At 39.8% G+C, this 19,529-nt stretch overlaps 12 non-coding genes across 12 annotated transcripts; all 12 read right to left on the bottom strand.

The window, feature by feature from the left end:
• Positions 1-12,879: 12,879 nt before the first annotated feature.
• On the bottom strand, positions 12,880-12,952 carry Trnaf-gaa (transfer RNA phenylalanine (anticodon GAA)). The gene has a single exon. It is a non-coding gene; the product is annotated as a tRNA-Phe (tRNA).
• A 474-nt stretch (positions 12,953-13,426) lies between these two features.
• Positions 13,427-13,499, bottom strand: Trnaf-gaa (transfer RNA phenylalanine (anticodon GAA)). Its single transcript has one exon. It is a non-coding gene; the product is annotated as a tRNA-Phe (tRNA).
• Positions 13,500-13,971: 472 nt separating this feature from the next.
• On the bottom strand, positions 13,972-14,044 carry Trnaf-gaa (transfer RNA phenylalanine (anticodon GAA)). The gene has a single exon. It is a non-coding gene; the product is annotated as a tRNA-Phe (tRNA).
• Positions 14,045-14,518: 474 nt separating this feature from the next.
• Trnaf-gaa (transfer RNA phenylalanine (anticodon GAA)) lies at positions 14,519-14,591 on the bottom strand. The gene has a single exon. It is a non-coding gene; the product is annotated as a tRNA-Phe (tRNA).
• Positions 14,592-15,064: 473 nt separating this feature from the next.
• Positions 15,065-15,137, bottom strand: Trnaf-gaa (transfer RNA phenylalanine (anticodon GAA)). The gene has a single exon. It is a non-coding gene; the product is annotated as a tRNA-Phe (tRNA).
• Positions 15,138-15,597: 460 nt separating this feature from the next.
• Positions 15,598-15,670, bottom strand: Trnaf-gaa (transfer RNA phenylalanine (anticodon GAA)). The gene has a single exon. It is a non-coding gene; the product is annotated as a tRNA-Phe (tRNA).
• Positions 15,671-16,142: 472 nt separating this feature from the next.
• Positions 16,143-16,215, bottom strand: Trnaf-gaa (transfer RNA phenylalanine (anticodon GAA)). The gene has a single exon. It is a non-coding gene; the product is annotated as a tRNA-Phe (tRNA).
• Positions 16,216-16,823: 608 nt separating this feature from the next.
• On the bottom strand, positions 16,824-16,896 carry Trnaf-gaa (transfer RNA phenylalanine (anticodon GAA)). The gene has a single exon. It is a non-coding gene; the product is annotated as a tRNA-Phe (tRNA).
• A 460-nt stretch (positions 16,897-17,356) lies between these two features.
• Positions 17,357-17,429, bottom strand: Trnaf-gaa (transfer RNA phenylalanine (anticodon GAA)). Its single transcript has one exon. It is a non-coding gene; the product is annotated as a tRNA-Phe (tRNA).
• Positions 17,430-17,901: 472 nt separating this feature from the next.
• On the bottom strand, positions 17,902-17,974 carry Trnaf-gaa (transfer RNA phenylalanine (anticodon GAA)). Its single transcript has one exon. It is a non-coding gene; the product is annotated as a tRNA-Phe (tRNA).
• A 608-nt stretch (positions 17,975-18,582) lies between these two features.
• Positions 18,583-18,655, bottom strand: Trnaf-gaa (transfer RNA phenylalanine (anticodon GAA)). Its single transcript has one exon. It is a non-coding gene; the product is annotated as a tRNA-Phe (tRNA).
• Positions 18,656-19,115: 460 nt separating this feature from the next.
• Trnaf-gaa (transfer RNA phenylalanine (anticodon GAA)) lies at positions 19,116-19,188 on the bottom strand. The gene has a single exon. It is a non-coding gene; the product is annotated as a tRNA-Phe (tRNA).
• Between the last annotated feature and the right edge of the window lie 341 nt (positions 19,189-19,529).

Below are 19,529 nucleotides of genomic sequence, written 5' to 3'. Positions count from 1 at the left end.
ATAACCAACATTCAACAGGCTTATAGGTCTCCAGTTCCTTACGTCATCGTCATAATTAAACCAGACCTGTGAGAATTACTGACAGAATCGGAATGAAAACAACAAGTGCTCACTTTTGTGAACATTTCTCCTATAAGAGGCCAAAAAATAACATAAAATCCGCAGGGTAACACATCACAAGTAGGAGAGCGGTACATGGACATGCTCTGTACAGAAAAATACAACGCTTCTTTAGTCACAAAACCTTCACCAAGAGGTTTTCAATCTTCTTGCAATTGCGGTATTTCAGACAAAAATTCTTCCTGGCAATGTCGTTAGTTTCTTGTTTGTGTACAACTACTTGTAATAATAACGAATGCATCTCTGCAATGTCGTCCTGACAACTGTCAGACTTTGTAAGTCTTGTAAGTCCTCATGACATTTTTGTACTCTTAAGACAGTATTAACCGTGATCTAACATCTGTGTATAATTCATTTGACACCTTTCCCTCTATTGTGCTCTGTAGAATGAGAATTGGACCGAGCGCTCTTTGCGGTGACCTCTTTAAATAAAACATTATCGACGATCAGTCATTTAGTAAATGTAAACATAAATGTGAAAATGCATCTCATTATTTCCTTGACTCCCCTGCTTATGCCACTCATAGAAAGCACATGCTAAAAAGCATCTTTAGAATTATATCTCCTGGAGTTCACCCTTCTGTATTTTTGACTAGTTGTTCTAAACACATTTGTACTTTACTCTTTTTTGGTTTTTTGGTAATAATCAGTTTATCTTAAAATCTGTACATAATTTTATAAGCATGTCCAACGGATTCACCATCCAAGCCCAGCAGTAATATGATTTGATTTTGATCTTTCTTTGTTCCCATCACCCTATTCTGTGCATGTTCATGTCATTCGTTCTCTTTGCTGTCTATGTTATTTTATGTATATACGTTGATTTTATGTTGAGGAGATTCCCTCGTGGATATAGAGCTGTGGGAAATCCTTAATAAACAAATAAAGAATTACAGTTACATTTAATGCTTTTAATCAGTATCTTCTTTGCTCTGTCAGCTTATAATAAAATATTCCGGCGGCTTTCGCCTTTTTGTCGAAATGAACTGCCTTTGCCCTCCAAACCGCTCCAGCACGAAAATCCTTATTTAAACCATTAATGGTTTTCAATTTGTTAATATTTGTTAATCATTGTTAATAATAAGACTAGCCTTCAATACACTGAGCTCCTTTTCCAGGTCGAACATCAGGCTACTTTCATTTAAAGATACATCACTGCAATAGCTCCGAATGACCCCTTTACAATTGGTCTTGAACATATGCCACTTGTCAAGAAATTCAGCATCGCGAAAGGCATGATCAGTAAATACCTCAGAATACGTATCCTTACTTTGAGCCACCAAGTCGTCGTTATTTAAGACAGGGGTGTTACACTTCCCATAAAATGGGCCACATGTGATGAGATCGTCAAGACTGACTTCAGTGCATAACATAAGTGGTCGGAAAATATCACATTTAAAACATGACTTGAAGTACATAATGAATCTGGCATGTAAACCTATATAGCCTAGTACTACATAGGTCACTAGACCACGCTTTTCCATTTATGTTTGGGTAGAACTTTCTAGGAGCATCACAAATGGAAAAATCTTTCTTTAAAGCATTAACATCAACAACGAGATGGGTGTCAATCTCCGATACCACATCAAGGTCACGTTCTTCTTGTTCTTCACGGTTAGTAGAGGAACGCGACATTCTCAAGACCATGTCTTAGTGCAACCGTCACTTGCAGTATGCTTCTCCGAATCGCACATCCTGCATAAATCGTCACAATTTTTCTTCATACGCGGATTCTCATGTGGTGAAAACCCGTCCCAGTTTGTACACGACGTGGATTACAGTCGGCCTTGGGATGTTTTTGTCCACATTTGCGACATTCGTATATTTGCCCAGGCTATGTAAAGATTACTACCTCGCCGTAAAAGTTGACAAAGTTCGAAACGGATCGAATTTTATGGCACCTAAAGCGGTATACGCGAATTCAAGTTCTTACATTTGCAAGTTCTGCATCAACAAATTTTGGCCGGTTAATACCCAGACATTCTGCATAAGGCTTCATCGCCTCAATAATTACGTCATCTAGCATTTCGTCTGGCTCCTAGTGGACGGTCATGTTCACGTAAACAGACTGGTGTTTTACGCCGTACTCAAGAATATTTCACTTATACGGCGGCGGCCAGCATTATGGTGAGAGGAAACCGGGCAGAACCCGGGGTAAACTCTCGACCATCTGCAGGTTGCAGACAGACCTTCCCACGTACGGCCGGAGAGGAAGTCAGCTGGACAGGTAGCATAACTTTCCTTATTGAAGAGATCCTTGTGTCCCACAGTGCTAGCAACACGGATGTAAAACAATTTTTTCATGTCATTCTTCTGAAAGCTGACTAAATCTGTCTTATGTTAATCACGGGAAGTCCCTCTGGACAGCCGTTGAAAACGCACCACTGGACTTCGTTGACACTGCAACAGACAATGTCTTTGTTGACCTACTAGCAGGCGAATTAATAAACCGGTTGTGACGTACCTAAGGCTGTCGGACAAAGGACAAACTCACGGCACTAATTCACCAAAACAAAAATGTTGTTGTTGCAACTCAAAGGTAAACAAGCGAGCTCTTCAAACACGTCTTACCACCTTCACTGCCACAGCCCCAGGATTCATCATCTTATCATCAGTTTTAAGCATAATTCCTTGTAAGGAGATATTGCCCGGAAGATTCCGTGGTCAGCAGTGAAATCCACATGGGTGAAGTCTAGAACACCATAAAATGTTAGAAAAACATTTGTCTTGTCAGACGTCGAGTAGGCCTTTGCCGAAACCCGGGATGGAACCAGGAACATTCAGATCTTCAGTCTAAAGCTCGTTTTTCTCTTGAAAAAAATTCCACATTGTTTGTGAGAATTTATTCCACAGTAATTTCATTAATACATGCATACATGGTCATATTAGGCTTCACAGTAAGCCCATTCAAAAGAAAAAAATATCACAGGTAGTTGGGCTAAACAATTTACATGTACAATATGCGCTTCATTTCAACATACCTGTTACGATAACTTTGTGAGGCAATTGTAGAACAGGAAGACTTTCGTGATTCATTTTAAGAAAAGGATTTTTGTACAAATGATTTTTTAAGACATAGAGTTTTGTCGCTTCCAATGTAATGCAGCGCTCTTCACATTTGTGTCCAGAAGTGATTTAAATAGACATTTTGGAGGTGCAAACTCCCTTTTAGAAAGATAACACTTCGTGATTTATACAATGCAAGCCTTGATATCGATGAAACTATGTTAATGAATACAACACTCCGGACTTTGACACTCTTAGGGGTATTATTTAGGGGTTTTTTTTTTTGTTTTGATTGGTGTTTTACGCCGTACTCAAGAATATTTCACTCATACGACGGCGGTCAGCATTATGGTGGGTGGAAACCGGGCACAGCCCGGGGGGAACCCACGACCATCCGCAGGTTACTGTCAGACCTTCCCACTTACGGCCGGAGAGGAAGACAGGTCTCATTGGTGAGAGGCTTCTGGGTCACTACGCTGCGCTAGCGCGCTAACCGACTATTATTTAGGAGACTTGAATGTTCAAACTGAAAAAGATGTTCTACAACCACACAAATGTAGTGTATATAATTACTTCTAGCAGGGCACACAACAAATGACATAAATCCTTTACGCTAGCATTACAAAAAAACGCATAAATTTGAATTTATTATTCCAATGCGGAAGAGCTTTTCTCTTGTATACACTACATTGTGCGTGATCTTTCAGTCCATCTGAACAGATTCCGGGCTGTTCCCCGGCAAGTAAAGCCCCGGCCAGTATTTTACCAAATCTAAGTGAGATAACACATTCCCCCAATACTGAACTCACACGGGCTCAACAACATGTATATTCCTCATAGCCTTGTACAGACTACCTGTCCCTAACAAGTACAATGCGACAGATTCTCCTTTAACGGTTAGCAAGGGTTCACATTCGGCCGTTGTTTCCAACGTTCACTTTGGGCAGCCAGTTTGCAGGCACTGTAGCTTTTACAAGATCAAATTCCTTAATCATGTTTTCTTGCTCAGCTTGCGTACATTCTTGTACAATCTCTACAATAGCACTGGGGGTCTCCGTGGCTCAATCGGCTCAATCGGTTAAAGCGTTAGCGCAGCGTAATGACCCAGGAGTCTCTCACCAATTCAGTCGCTGTGAGTTCAAGTCCAGCTCATGCTGGCTTCCTCGCCGGCCGTACGTGAGAAGGTCATCAAGCAATCTGCGGATGGTCGTGGGTTTCCCCCGGTCTCTACCCGGTTTCCACCCACCATAATGCTGGCCCCCGTCGTATTAGTGAAATATTCTTGAGTACGGCGTAAAACACCAATCAAATAAATAAATAAATACAATAGCAGTGTTTTGCAAGTAACCCGGAATAAAAATATACAAAAAATCTTTTAAACAAAACAACTTTGATTTTAGATAAATATCTGACAACAGAGGTTCACCGTCCAAAGTAATCCCTGCATTATACAAAATAGGCTGATATAAAAAAATGTTGTCGAGGAAAGTTATTACACAATGGCACTTATGCATTTAACTCGGGCCAAGCTAACATAACCTCAGCATAAAATCCCGGCAATGAGTTCAACAAACATTTATATAGAGACATATAAAAACAACAGCAAACATAAATTTAAATCGTTCCATCTGTACAAGAAAAACCGAAAAAAAAACTTTCCAAACAGATTTGTACGTTTCATTATAAAACCTGCCCAAAAACTTGAGTCTAAATGCGTTTTACCTTGCTTGCCATTTTGGGTAATCCCATACCACTACAATACGACTAGCTCCGTACGCCACAAGATGGGGCTTGCCAACCCAAAGAAAATCTAACACAATCTTCTTCATTTCTGTAATAAATGTGTGAGGTACGGGCGAACCGGCTACATTATACCGCAGTTTGGACATTAATACTATCATTGTGATTCACACTTTTCTTTGGGTGGACAATTTACGTTGCTTCCACACATGAACAATAGATTTAATCTTCTTTAATTTCTGGTTCAATTGTACTCATCACAAGCTTTAGTGTCCTGGCCAAGATGAACTCCAAGTACCTTAATGGTGTCTTCAGCAACTGGAACATTTTCGATCTCAACTACATTATTCACCACACGGGAACACCAGATCTTGGACTTGTCCACGTTAAGTTTTGCGTTAGACGCCAAACCATAAGTATTTACAACATCAAGAACATTTCTGACAGAGTGCTTGTCACCTACCGTTACAGTTATATCGTCAGCATGCTGGAAAAGCAAACACTGCTTTTGTGAACCAGTGAAATAGTAACACCATGAATACAGTCAGATTGCCCGATGGCAACACAAAGAGCTCAACGCTTAGTACATACAACAGAGTCGATATAGGGCAGCCCTGTCTCATAGACTCACAAACGGGAAAATATTTTGTCACGTTACCATTGCATTTAACAGCACTTCTGATGTCCGTGTAAAAAATCTTTATCCATTTGCAAAAAATATCACCAAATTCTAAAAGCTTTAAAGTTGCCAAAAAAAATCCATGTGATACTCTATCAAAGGCTTTCTCTTGATCCAGTTTTATAAAATATGCTTCCACATTATCATTGTCAACATAATACATAGCATCTCTGAGACTACAAATAGTATCTGCTACATCTCTACCTGGAATACAGCAGGTTTGACAATCACGGACGATAGTGCTCATTACATTCTTAAGCGCGTTAGCCATACACCTAGAGATGATATTGTATTCTACATTAGTGGGCTAATTGGTCTCCAGTTCTTGAGTTGGGGCTTATCTCCACTTTGCTTATACATCAAGGGCATTACACCGCTATTCATAACCATTGTCAGTTGACCCGTGTTAAAGATTTCCTTGTACAGTTCGTACAAAACTTGGCCCAAAATGTCCCAAAAATGAATATAAAATTCAGCTGTAAGCCCGTCATTACCACGGCTTTTGTTTTTAGACATACCCTTCAGAGTATCAAATATTTCATTTAAAGTCAATGGTTGGCCAAACTAGTTAGCTTCCTCCTCGCTCAATGTAACATTGACTTTTGAAAATACACTTTCCACAGCTTCCTCATTAATATCATCTTTTTTATACAAATCAGAGTATAAACCTTGTAAACAATCCAAAATATCTTCACAACGATTTACAATCTTACAATCAGGCAAAGCTAAAGATGTGATAAGTTTATCCTCTTGCTTAAACAATTCCATGTTAAGAAAATATTTTGTATTTTTATCACTTTCGTGAACACAGAGGGATTTTGATTTCAAAATGGCACCTATACACTTGGCCTTTTCAATGGACTCTAAATCGGCTTCAAGTTCCAGAATGCGCTTAATGTCGTACTCTGGCATAGCACTTGCTCGACGATATCCATTCTCTAAATGCCTCTGAATTTCATTGATTTTCTCACATTTCGAATTGTCCCACCAAAGGGAAATATTTTTAACATAAAGTGAGCATTTCAACTTCTTGTTGATCATTTCATAAATGCCGGCACAAAACACCTCATCACACAAGAGAGTATTATTAAAAACATAAAGATATGTAAAATCACATTTAAGGTAAACAATGGAATGGATACTATAGGACGTATTTTTATACTCACAGTTTGACACTTTGACAATAGCTTATCAGACACTCAACAATAGCCAATTCGGCTTTGGCGTAACACCCCTTCTACTATTCGTTGCCATGAAAAGCTCGATTTGTCCGGGTGTCTAACTCGCCACACGTCCTCTAATTTGAAATTTTGCATAAGGTTATGTAATTCAAATCTAGACTTACCATTCTCTTGTACACCTGTTGACCTATCCTCCTTATATAGCACAGTGATGAAATCAGGTCTGTCAGCCAGCAGTTTAGCACTGTTCTGGAAAAATTTCACTCTTTCATTTATGCAGTTAGGTGCATAAATATTTATAATGTAAATTTCTTTTTCCATTAATCTCACCAGTGATATTTACCCAACGTCCAGCGTCACCGTGCACGCAAGACCTGATAGCAATCCCTTTCCGTAAAACAAAGGCTATATCTTTGTAACTATCGCGAGAATTGCCATAATATACATCAGGCTCTAACATATGTTTTACACAGTTAATATACACGTCGTCCCAATGAGTTTCTTGCAAGGCTGTTACATGGGCCTTTATGTCAGCATTTACAAGTTCTTGGTCCTTATTACTATTTCTAAGACCATTACAGTTTACACTGCCGGAACAGAACATTGTAATGAAAAGAAGGAGAAAGCGGCATAGCTCCATAGTCATAATTATGCAAAAACTGGTTGTCGATTATAAGGCCAGACCTCCGCGTCCCACATCTGCAGGCTCAGAATGAGAAGCTTTCCTGTTCTTTGTTTTGGCGGTACTGGCACAATTATTCTCCTTCTTTGCGTGGCTTGTCCGTTTCCCTTTGTTTTGACAAAACACCAGCCCTGGCCAGTGTCGCCGTCCTCACAGTTCTCCCCCGTTGCCCCTCGATTTGGACCTTCACTTTCCTCGCTCCCTATTTACCCTTGAGACACATGCTGTCCCCCAATTTCATCGCTGCCAATTTCCTTCTGATATATTTATTTATTTGATTAGTGTTTTACGCCGTACTCAAGAATATTTCACTTATACGACGGCGGCCAGCATAATGGTGGGGGGAAACCCACGACCATCCGCATGTTCCTGTCAGACCTTCCCACTTACGGCCGGAGAGGAAGCCGGCATGAGCTGGACTTGAACTCACAGCGACCGCATTGGTGAGAGGCTCCTGGGTCATTACGCTACGCTAGCGCGCTAACTTCCTTCTGATATAAGTCACCCTGAAGTAGAAACATCAACAGATATCGAGACGGGGTCCTCCTGATATAAGTCACCCGTCGCGATATCTGTTGATGTTTCTACTTCAGGTTTTTGTGTCTGCATGGGTGTACGTTCTGCTTCTTGGTCTTTAGGACTAGAACTTGAAACCGTGTCCTCCCTCACGGCTGGGCTTTCTACCAGGTATTCTCGGCTTTCCCCTGCTGTTAATTCCTCCATTTCGGCCTCTACAAAGCCATTTTAGCACCCACAATCCAACATCCCTCAGTATCGACACGGAGCCTCCGTGGCTCAGTCGGTTAGCGCGCTAGCACAGCGTAATGACCTAAGAGTCTCTCACCAATGCGGTCGCTGTGAGTTCAAGTCCAGCTCATGCTGGCCGCCGTCGTATAAGTAAAATATTCTTGAGTATTCGGCGTAAAACACCAATCAAATAAATAAATAAATAAATAAATAAATAAATAAATAATCAGTATCGACACAAACAATCCGCACTGTCACATGCACAATCTTTTGCTCCACAAACTTCCCATAAGGTACAACCTCGCTTGGTTCCATAGCTCAAACAGTACGTACATATTTCAGCTTGGCACGCCCGGGCAACATGACCCTGACCTCCGCACTTAAAACAAATGGCCCTCCCAAAGGCAGAAAGAACAGATTTTTTTTTGGTTATCGTGCAGCACTTCAAAATACTCCGAACTGTTTCCACCGGTACATTTCATTGCATACGGTAGTGAGTTTTTGTTAGGTGGAAGTTGTACTCTTACATACCTCGTACCGTCCGCAACTGGTGTTCCCGAATAGTAACGCCTTTTGAACTCTGAGATTATTTCCGCTCCAACACCATTCAACTTTTCCAAAATTGCATCGTCCTTCACATATGCTGGTAAATGTAGAAATGAGACCATCACAGTTCTCTGCGATACACCCAGGTAAGCATAATTTACACCCTCATTCTCCAGTCCGTCATTCAGTAAGTCACATGAAGCTTTGTCCGACAGAGTTATTTCATAACTGCACCCGGATTTCGGCAAACATGCCAACACTACACTCAGGTCACAGCTTTCCTCCAACACAAGGATAACGCTTTCCGCAGGAACATTCTGCGTATCTTCAACATCCACTAGGATTGTAAAATCCTTACTATAATGTTTCTCCCGCCTTCTCCGGCCGTGCGGGAAATGCATGCTTAACTTCAAGCAAATATTTGAACTACAACAACAACACTGTGTTATAGAGAGCCCCTGAAAACACGTCCGACCACCCTAGTAGTCACAGTGAGTCCCCGCCTAACGCTCTCCCGACTGAGCTATTTCGGCCGACCAATTTTCACGCACATTTTAGTCACAACAATCAAACATCCAACACACAAGATCAGCTTTTTCTCAGGAAGAATTGGTCATTCTATTTTTCTAGCCTGGGATAACCTTAAATATCAACAGATCTTCACAGGTGCACCTCGAGTGCTATATATCGTCAAATTACAATGGCAATACAAATCCAAATATTCAGAGGCCAGTAACGGGTCTGTTTCAGTCAAAAACCACTTATCTATTCGACAACAGCTCTTTCGGTTCATGAAGTAAATAATGAATTTCATTATGTTAAAAATTTTTGCAAGCACACGTACGATCTGAGCATCACTTTAAAGTACAACTCGTTGCTCGAATACATTGGCCGGCACATTCAGCGGCCAGCAATAAAATCCACCTGAATCAAGTCTAGAAAACCATAAGCTGTTAGAAAAATATTTGTTTTGCCAGCCACCGTGTAGGCTTTTGCCGAAACCCGGGAATGAACCAGGGACCTTTAGATCTTCTGTCTAACGCTCATAGTTGGTATACATTTAAAAAGCATACATGAGTTCTCCAGATTCAGATAATTTTATGACATGAATGTTTCGCAGAAATCGTTTGGAGAAATCTCCGTTCCGCCTTTTAGATCTATAGTAATCATGATACTGTTCAAACGTCTGTTTAACACAGTATACAAATAGTCTGTGGATATCAATATCAATGCCATGAAAACTCTTTAAACGCCTTCTTTTTTTATTACAAATCTGGCTTCTGGAATCTGGAAAAAATTCCTTCCACAGTGCCCGACAGCAGGGATTTAAAAATTTCACCAATGTTTTCAGTCTAAACGCTTCCTGCTTCAAAGCTACATCTTGGAGGTTTATACCGCCTTCTGTTGTACATGTAGTTTTAACAACAGTGCCATACGCTACTAAATGGCCACCTCCATTCCACAAAAAATCTACATACAATGTTTTTAATCCTTATTATGTATTCATTCATTGAAATAACTGTATGGTAACTTATACCATACTCGTGAAACAACCAATGAGTTGATAACGGTTACCCTACCATATAGAGTCAAAAGGCGCTGTCGCCAGTTCTTTAGCAGCCGATGGGTATCATTAGTTACCACTTGCCAGTTGAGCTCACTTCACACCATTGCGTCTGGGCCTAGACATACACCCAGTAATTTTATACAGTCTCGTTTCACTCGTATGCCTGAAACATGGCTCTGATGTTCATTATTTCCCACATACAGCAATTCATTTTTACTCATGTTTACTTTAGCGTTGGACGCTTTACAATATGCATCAGTAATTGACAATGTCTTCATTACAGATTCTTTGTCCCTTAGCGTCAAGGTAGTATCGTCTGCATGCTGAAAGCAGAGCGACGTGCACGAGGGAAATGGAATATCAATGACTTTTATAGTACTACAGTTTCTTATTAGGGCTCCCAGTGGTTCAGCAGTTAACACATCTAACATGTCTGAGATAGGACAGCCTTGTCGGACCGATTTCCCCACTCTAAAAAAGGCGTGACAAAACCGTTGACTTTTACAGCACTTCTAATGTCATTATAAAGCATACTAATCTATTTGACAAACATCGTGCAAACGCCAAACATATCCAGCACTTCTAACAATAAGGCATGACTCTGTCAAAAGTTTTCTCTTGATTAACCTTTAGTACATACATTTCGAGATTGTCCTCCGCCACACCATCGATAACATCTCCAATACTCTCTACGGTTTTCGCTATACCTCGACCAGGCAAACAGCAGCTTTGGACTGCTAAATATTGTCAAAATATAATGGCAACACCAATCCATATTGTCAGAGGCCAGTAACATGTCTGTTTCAACCAAACACAACAGATCTATTCCAAAACGGCTCATTAGGTTCATAAAGTAATCAATGGTTGTCAGCATGTCTAAAATTATTGCAAGCCAACGTAGGGTTCTCAAGATGTAAGCATCACTTTTAAGCATGACTCTTTCTCCGATACGTTAGATACACGACACACATTCCGTGGTCAGCAATCAAATCCACTTGAATGACTTTTAGTGACTTTTAGATGTTCAGCTCTCCCAACTGAGCCATTTTGGCCGACGAATTTTCGCGCACGTTTTAGTCACAACAACCTAAGCAGACTTTCAACATATTACATCCGTCATTCTTCAAGAGCAATTTCTCATCGTCTTTTCCTTTTCTGGGATAACATAAATTATGAACACTTATTCACAGATGCACCTCTATTGTTAAACATCTTCAAAATATAATGGCAACACCAATCCAAATTGTCAGAGACCAATAATAGGTCTGTTTCAATCAAACACAACTTATCTATTCGACAATGGCTCTTTCGATTAATAAAGTAATCAATGGATGTCAGCATGTCCAAAATTATTGCAAGAACACATGGGGATTTCACCATGTGAGCATCACTTTTAAGCATGACTCTTTCTCGGATACGATGGCCGGCACATTCCGTGGTCAGCAGTCAAATCCACATAATTCAAGAATAGAAAACCAACAGCACTTAGAAAAATTTGTCTTGCCAGCCGCCGAGTAGGCTTTTGCCAAAACCCGGGACTGAAACAGGGATCTTTAGTACTTCAGTCTAACGCTCTCCCAACTCAGCTATTTCGGCCGACGAATTTTCACGCATGTTTTAGTCACAACAACCTAAGCAGACTTTTAACACATTGCATCAGCTATTCTCCAAGAACATATTCTCATTATTTTTTTCCTATTCTGGGATAACATGAATTATGAACACATATTTACAGGTGCACCTCCAGTGAAAAATATCGTCAAAATATAAAATCAACACCAATCTAAATTGTCAGAGACCAGTAACAGGTTTGTTTTAATCAAACACATTTATCTATTCGACAACGGCTCTTTCGGTTTATAAAGTAATCAATGGATGTCAGCATGTGCAAAATTATTGCAAGAACACATGGGGATTTCACCATGTGAGCATCACTTTTAAGCATGACTCTTTCTCGCATATTTTAGCGGACACAATTCGTGGTCAGCAATCAAATCCACTTGAATCAGAGTACAAAATCAAAAGCTCTTAGAAAATATTTGTTTTGCGAGCCGCCGATAAGACTTTTACTGAAAACAGGGATTGAACCAGGGACATTTGGATCTTCAGTCTAACGCTCTCCCAACTGAGATATTTCGGCCGTCGAATTTTCACCCACGTTTTAGTCACAACAACCTAAGCAGACTTTCAACACAGTACATCAGCCTTTTCCAGGAACAATTTCTCATTCTTTTTTTTCTATTCTGGGATAACCTGAATTATGAACACATATTTACAGGTGCACCTCTAGTGCTAAACATCTTCAAAATATAATAGCAACACCAATCCAAATTGTCAGACACCACTAAAAGGTCTGTTTCAATCAAACACAATTATATATTCGACAACGGCTCTTTCGGTTTATAAAGTAAGCAATGGATGTTAGCATGTCCAAAATTATTGCAAGAACACATGGGGATTTCACCATGTGAGCATCACTTTTAAGCATGAATCCTTATTGTATACGTTAGCGGACACAATACGTGGTCAGCAATCAAATCCACTTGAATCAGCTTAGAAAATCAAAAGCTCTTAGAAAAATATTTGTCTTGCCAGCCGCAGAATAGGTTTTTGCCGAAACCCGGGATTAAACCAGAGACGTTTAAATCTTCAGTCTGACGCTCTCCCAACTGAGCTATTTCGGCCGTCAAATTTTTACGGACCTTTTAGGGACAACACCCTAAACAGACTTTTAACACATTACATTACCATTTCTTCAAGAACAAAATCTAATTATTTTTTTTCTATTCTGGGATGAGCTAAACTATAAACATATATTCCCAGGTGCACCTCTAGTGCTAAATATCTTCAAAATTATAATCGCAACACCAATCCAAATTGTCAGAGACCAATAGTAGGTCTGTTTCAATCAAACATAAATGTCCATTCGACAACGGCTCTTTCGGTTTATAAAGTAATCAATGCATGTTAGCATGTCCAAAATTATTGCAAGAGCACATGGGGATTTCACCATGTGAGCATCACTTTTAAGCATGACTCTTTCACCCATACGTTAGCGGACACATTCCGTGGTCAGCATTCAAATTCATCTCAATCACGCATAAAAAACCAACAGCACTTAGAAAAATATTTCTCTTGCCAGCCGCTGAGTAGGTTTTTGCCGAAACTCGGGATTGAAACAGGGACCTTTAGATCTTCAGTCTAACGCTCTCCCAACTGAGCTATTTCGGCCAACGAATGTTCATGCACGTTTTAATCACAACAACCTCAGCAGACTTTTAACACGCTACATCACCCTTTTCCAAGATCAATTTCTCATTCTTTTTTTTCTATTCTGGGATAACCTGAATTACTAACACATATTCACAAGTGCACCTCTACTGTTAAACATCTTCAAAATATAATGGTGGCACCAATCCAAATTGTCAGACACCACTAAAAGGTCTGTTTCAATCAAACACAATCATCTATTCGACAACGGCTCTTTCTGTTTATAAAGTAATCAATGGATGTTAGCATGTTCAAAATTATTGCAAGAACACATTGAGATTTTACCATGTGAGCATCACTTTTAAGCATGACACTTCCTCCCATACATTAGCGGCCACATTCCGTGGTCAGCAATCAAATTCACCTCAATCACGCCTAAAAACCCAACAACACTTAGAAAAATATTTGTCTTGCCAGCCGCCGAGTAGGCTTTTGCCGAAACCCGGGATTGAACCAGGGACCTTTAGATCTTCAGTCTAACGCTCTCCCAACTGAGCTATTTCGGCCGACGAATGTTCATGCACGTTTAAGTCACAAGAACCTATGCAGACATTTAACACATTGCATCAGCCTTTCTCCAAGAACAATTTCTCATTCTTTTTTTTTTTTTTTGGGATAACCTGAATTATGAACACATATTTACAGGTGCACCTCTAGTGCTAAACATCTTCAAAATATAATGGCAACACCAATCCAAATTTTCTGTGACCAATAATAGGTCTGTTTCAATCAAACACAACTTCTCTATTTGACAACGGCTCTTTCGGTTTATAAAGTAATTAATGGATGTTAGCACAACCAAATATTTTGCAACTACATGTTGGGATTTTACCATGTAAGTATCACTTTTAAGCATGACATTTTCTCCGATACGGTAGCGGACACATTCCGTGGTCAGTAATCAAATTCACCTCAATCACGCCTAAAAACCAAACAGCACTTAGAAAAATATTTGTCTTGCCAGCCGCCGAGTAGGCTTTTGCCGAAACCCGGGATTGAACCAGGGACCTTTAGATCTTCAGTCTAACGCTCTCCCAACTGAGCTATTTCGGCCGACGAATGTTCATGCACGTTTTAGTCAAAACAACCTCAGCAGGCTTTTCCCACGCTACATCACCCTTTTCCAAGGTCAATTTCTCATTCTTTTTTTTCTATTCTGGGTTAACCTGAATTACTAACAAATATTCACAAGTGCACCTCTACTGTTAAACATCTGCAAAATATAATAGTGGCACCAATCCAAATTGTCAGACACCACTAAAAGGTCTGTTTCAATCAAACACAATCATCTATTCGACAACGGCTCTTTCGGTTTATAAAGTAATTAATGGATGTTAGCATGTTCAAAATTATTGCAAGAACCACATGGGGATTTTACCATGTGAGCATCACTTTTAAGCATGACACTTTCTCCAATACGGTAGCGGACACATTCCGTGGTGAGTAATCAAATTCACCTCAATCACGCCTAAAAACCCAACAGCACTTAGAAAATTATTTGTCTTGCCAGCCGCCGAGTAGGCATTTACCGAAACCCGGGATTGAACCAGGGACCTTTAGATCTTCAGTCTAACGCTCTCCCAACTGAGCTATTTCGGCCGACGGATTTTCACGCACGTTTTAGTTACAACAACCTAAGCAGACTTATAACACATTGCATCAGCTATTCTCCAAGAACATATTCTCATTATTTTTTTCCTATTCTGGGATAACATGAATTATGAACACATATTTACAGGTGCACCTCCAGTGAAAAATATCGTCAAAATATAAAATCAACACCAATCTAAATTGTCAGAGACCAGTAACAGGTTTGTTTTAATCAAACACATTTATCTATTTGACAACGGCTCTTTCGGTTTATAAAGTAATTAATGGATGTCAGCATAACCAAATATTTTGCAACTACATGTTGGGATTTTATCATGTGAGCATCACTTTTAAGCATGACTCCTTCTCGGCACATTTTGTAGTCAGCAATCAAATCCACATGAGTCAAGCATAGAAACCCAACAGCTCTTAGAAAAATATTTGTCTTGCCAGCCGCCGAGTAGGCTTTTGCCGAAACCCGGGATTGAACCAGGGACCTTTAGATCTTCAGTCTAACGCTCTCCCAACTGAGCTATTTCGGCCGACGAATGTTCATGCACGTTTTAGTCACACCAACCTCAGAAGACTTTTAACACGCTACATCACCCTTTTCCAAGGTCAATTTCTCATTCTTTTTTTTCTATTCTGGGTTAACCTAAATTACTAACAAATATTCACAAGTGCACCTCTACTGTTAAACATCTTCAAAATATAATGGTGGCACCAATCCAAATTGTCAGACACCACTAAAAGGCCTGTTTCAATCAAACACAATTATCTATTCGACAACGGCTCTTTCGGTTTATAAAGTAATCAATGGATGTTAGCATGTTCAAAATTATTGCAAGAACACATGGGGATTTTACCATGTGAGCATCACTTTTAAGCATGACACTTTCTCCCATACATTAGCGGCCACATTCCGTGGTCAGCAATCAAATTCACCTCAATCACGCCTAAAAACCCAACAGCACTTAGAAAAATATTTGTCTTGCCAGCCGCCGAGTAGGCTTTTGCCGAAACCCGGGATTGAACCAGGGACCTTTAGATCTTCAGTCTAACGCTCTCCCAACTGAGCTATTTCGGCCGACGAATGTTCATGCACGTTTTAGTCAAAACAACCTCAGCAGGCTTTTCCCACGCTACATCACCCTTTTCCAAGTTCAATTTCTCATTCTTTTTTTTCTATTCTACCGCTCCACAAACTGTGCTATTTTGGCCGACGAATGTTCACGCACGTTTAAGTCACAAGAACCTATGCAGACATTTAACACATTGCATCAGCCTTTTTCCAAGAACAATTTCTCATTATTTTTTTTTTTTTTTTGGGATAACCTGAATTATGAACACATATTTACAGGTGCACCTCTAGTGCTAAACATCTTCAAAATATAATGGCAACACCAATCCAAATTTTCTGTGACCAATAATAGGTCTGTTTCAATCAAACACAACTTATCTATTTGACAACGGCTCTTTCGGTTTATAAAGTAATTAATGGATGTCAGCATAACCAAATATTTTGCAACTACATGTTGGGATTTTACCATGTGAGCATCACTTTTAAGCATGACATTTTCTCCGATACGGTAGCGGACAAATTCCGTGGTCAGTAATCAAATTCACCTCAATCACGCCTAAAAACCCAACAGCACTTAGAAAAATATTTGTCTTGCCAGCCGCCGAGTAGGCTTTTGCCGAAACCCGGGATTGAACCAGGGACCTTTAGATCTTCAGTCTAACGCTCTCCCAACTGAGCTATTTCGGCCGACGGATTTTCACGCACGTTTTAGTCACAACAACCTAAGCAGACTTATAACACATTGCATCAGCTATTCTCCAAGAACATATTCTCATTATTTTTTTCCTATTCTGGGATAACGTGAATTATGAACACATATTTACAGGTGCACCTCCAGTGAAAAATATCGTCAAAATATAAAATCAACACCAATCCAAATTGTCAGAGACCAGTAACAGGTTTGTTTTAATCAAACACATTTATCTATTTGACAACGGCTCTTTCGGTTTATAAAGTAATTAATGGATGTCAGCATAACCAAATATTTTGCAACTACATGTTGGGATTTTATCATGTGAGCATCACTTTTAAGCATGACTCCTTCTCGGCACATTTTGTAGTCAGCAATCAAATCCACATGAGTCAAGCATAGAAACCCAACAGCTCTTAGAAAAATATTTGTCTTGCCAGCCGCCGAGTAGGCTTTTGCCGAAACCCGGGATTGAACCAGGGACCTTTAGATCTTCAGTCTAACGCTCTCCCAACTGAGCTATTTCGGCCGACGAATGTTCATGCACGTTTTAGTCACACCAACCTCAGAAGACTTTTAACACGCTACATCACCCTTTTCCAAGGTCAATTTCTCATTCTTTTTTTTCTATTCTGGGTTAACCTAAATTACTAACAAATATTCACAAGTGCACCTCTACTGTTAAACATCTTCAAAATATAATGGTGGCACCAATCCAAATTGTCAGACACCACTAAAAGGTCTGTTTCAATCAAACACAATTATCTATTCGACAACGGCTCTTTCGGTTTATAAAGTAATCAATGGATGTTAGCATGTTCAAAATTATTGCAAGAACACATGGGGATTTTACCATGTGAGCATCACTTTTAAGCATGACACTTTCTCCCATACATTAGCGGCCACATTCCGTGGTCAGCAATCAAATTCACCTCAATCACGCCTAAAAACCCAACAGCACTTAGAAAAATATTTGTCTTGCCAGCCGCCGAGTAGGCTTTTGCCGAAACCCGGGATTGAACCAGGGACCTTTAGATCTTCAGTCTAACGCTCTCCCAACTGAGCTATTTCGGCCGACGAATGTTCATGCACGTTTTAGTCAAAACAACCTCAGCAGGCTTTTCCCACGCTACATCACCCTTTTCCAAGTTCACTTTCTCATTCTTTTTTTTCTATTCTACCGCTCCCCAAACTGTGCTATTTTGGCCGACGAATGTTCACGCACGTTTAAGTCACAAGAACCTATGCAGACATTTAACACATTGCATCAGCCTTTTTCCAAGAACAATTTCTCATTATTTTTTTTTTTTTTTTGGGATAACCTGAATTATGAACACATATTTACAGGTGCACCTCTAGTGCTAAACATCTTCAAAATATAATGGCAACACCAATCCAAATTTTCTGTGACCAATAATAGGTCTGTTTCAATCAAACACAACTTATCTATTTGACAACGGCTCTTTCGGTTTATAAAGTAATTAATGGATGTCAGCATAACCAAATATTTTGCAACTACATGTTGGGATTTTACCATGTGAGCATCACTTTTAAGCATGACATTTTCTCCGATACGGTAGCGGACAAATTCCGTGGTCAGTAATCAAATTCACCTCAATCACGCCTAAAAACCCAACAGCACTTAGAAAATTATTTGTCTTGCCAGCCGCCGAGTAGGCTTTTGCCGAAACCCGGGATTGAACCAGGGACCTTTAGATCTTCAGTCTAATGCTCTCCCAACTGAGCTATTTCGGCCGACGAATGTTCGTGCACGTTTTAGTCACAACAACCTAAGCAGACTTTTAACACATTGCATCAGCTATTCTCCAAGAACATATTCTCATTATTTTTTTCCTATTCTGTGATAACATGAATTATGACCACATATTTACAGGTGCACCTCCAGTGAAAAATATCGTCAAAATATAAAATCAACACCAATCCAAATTGTCAGAGACCAGTAACAGGTCTGTTTTAATCAAACATGTTTATCTATTTGACAACGGCTCTTTCGGTTTATAAAGTAATTAATGGATGTCAGCATAACCAAATATTTTGCAACTACATGTTGGGATTTTATCATGTGAGCATCACTTTTAAGCATGACTCCTTCTCGGCACATTTTGTAGTCAGCAATCAAATGCACATGAGTCAAGCATAGAAACCCAACAGCTCTTAGAAAAATATTTGTCTTGCCATCCGCCGAGTAGGCTTTTGCCGAAACCCGGGATTGAACCAGGGACCTTTAGATCTTCAGTCTAACGCTCTCCCAACTGAGCTATTTCGGCCGACTAATGTTCATGCACGTTTTAGTCACAACAACCTCAGCAGACTTTTAACACGCTACATCACCCTTTTCCAAGATGAATTTCTCATTCTTTTTTTTCTATTCTACCGCTCCCCAAACTGTGCTATTTCGGCCGACAAATGTTCACGCACGTTTAAGTCACAACAACCTATGCAGACATTTAACACATTGCATCAGCCTTTCTCCAAGAACAATTTCTCATTCTTTTTGGGGTTTTTTGGGATAACCTGAATTATGAACACATATTCACAGGTGCGCATCTAGTGCTAAACATCTTCAAAATATAATGGTGGCACCAATCCAAATTTTCTGTGACCAATA

Source organism: Liolophura sinensis, chromosome 3, assembly GCF_032854445.1.
Source record: "Liolophura sinensis isolate JHLJ2023 chromosome 3, CUHK_Ljap_v2, whole genome shotgun sequence".
NCBI classification, from domain to species: domain Eukaryota; kingdom Metazoa; phylum Mollusca; class Polyplacophora; order Chitonida; family Chitonidae; genus Liolophura; species Liolophura sinensis.
Note: the sequence above shows the minus strand (reverse complement) of the source record. Positions and strands in the feature narration are given on the sequence as shown.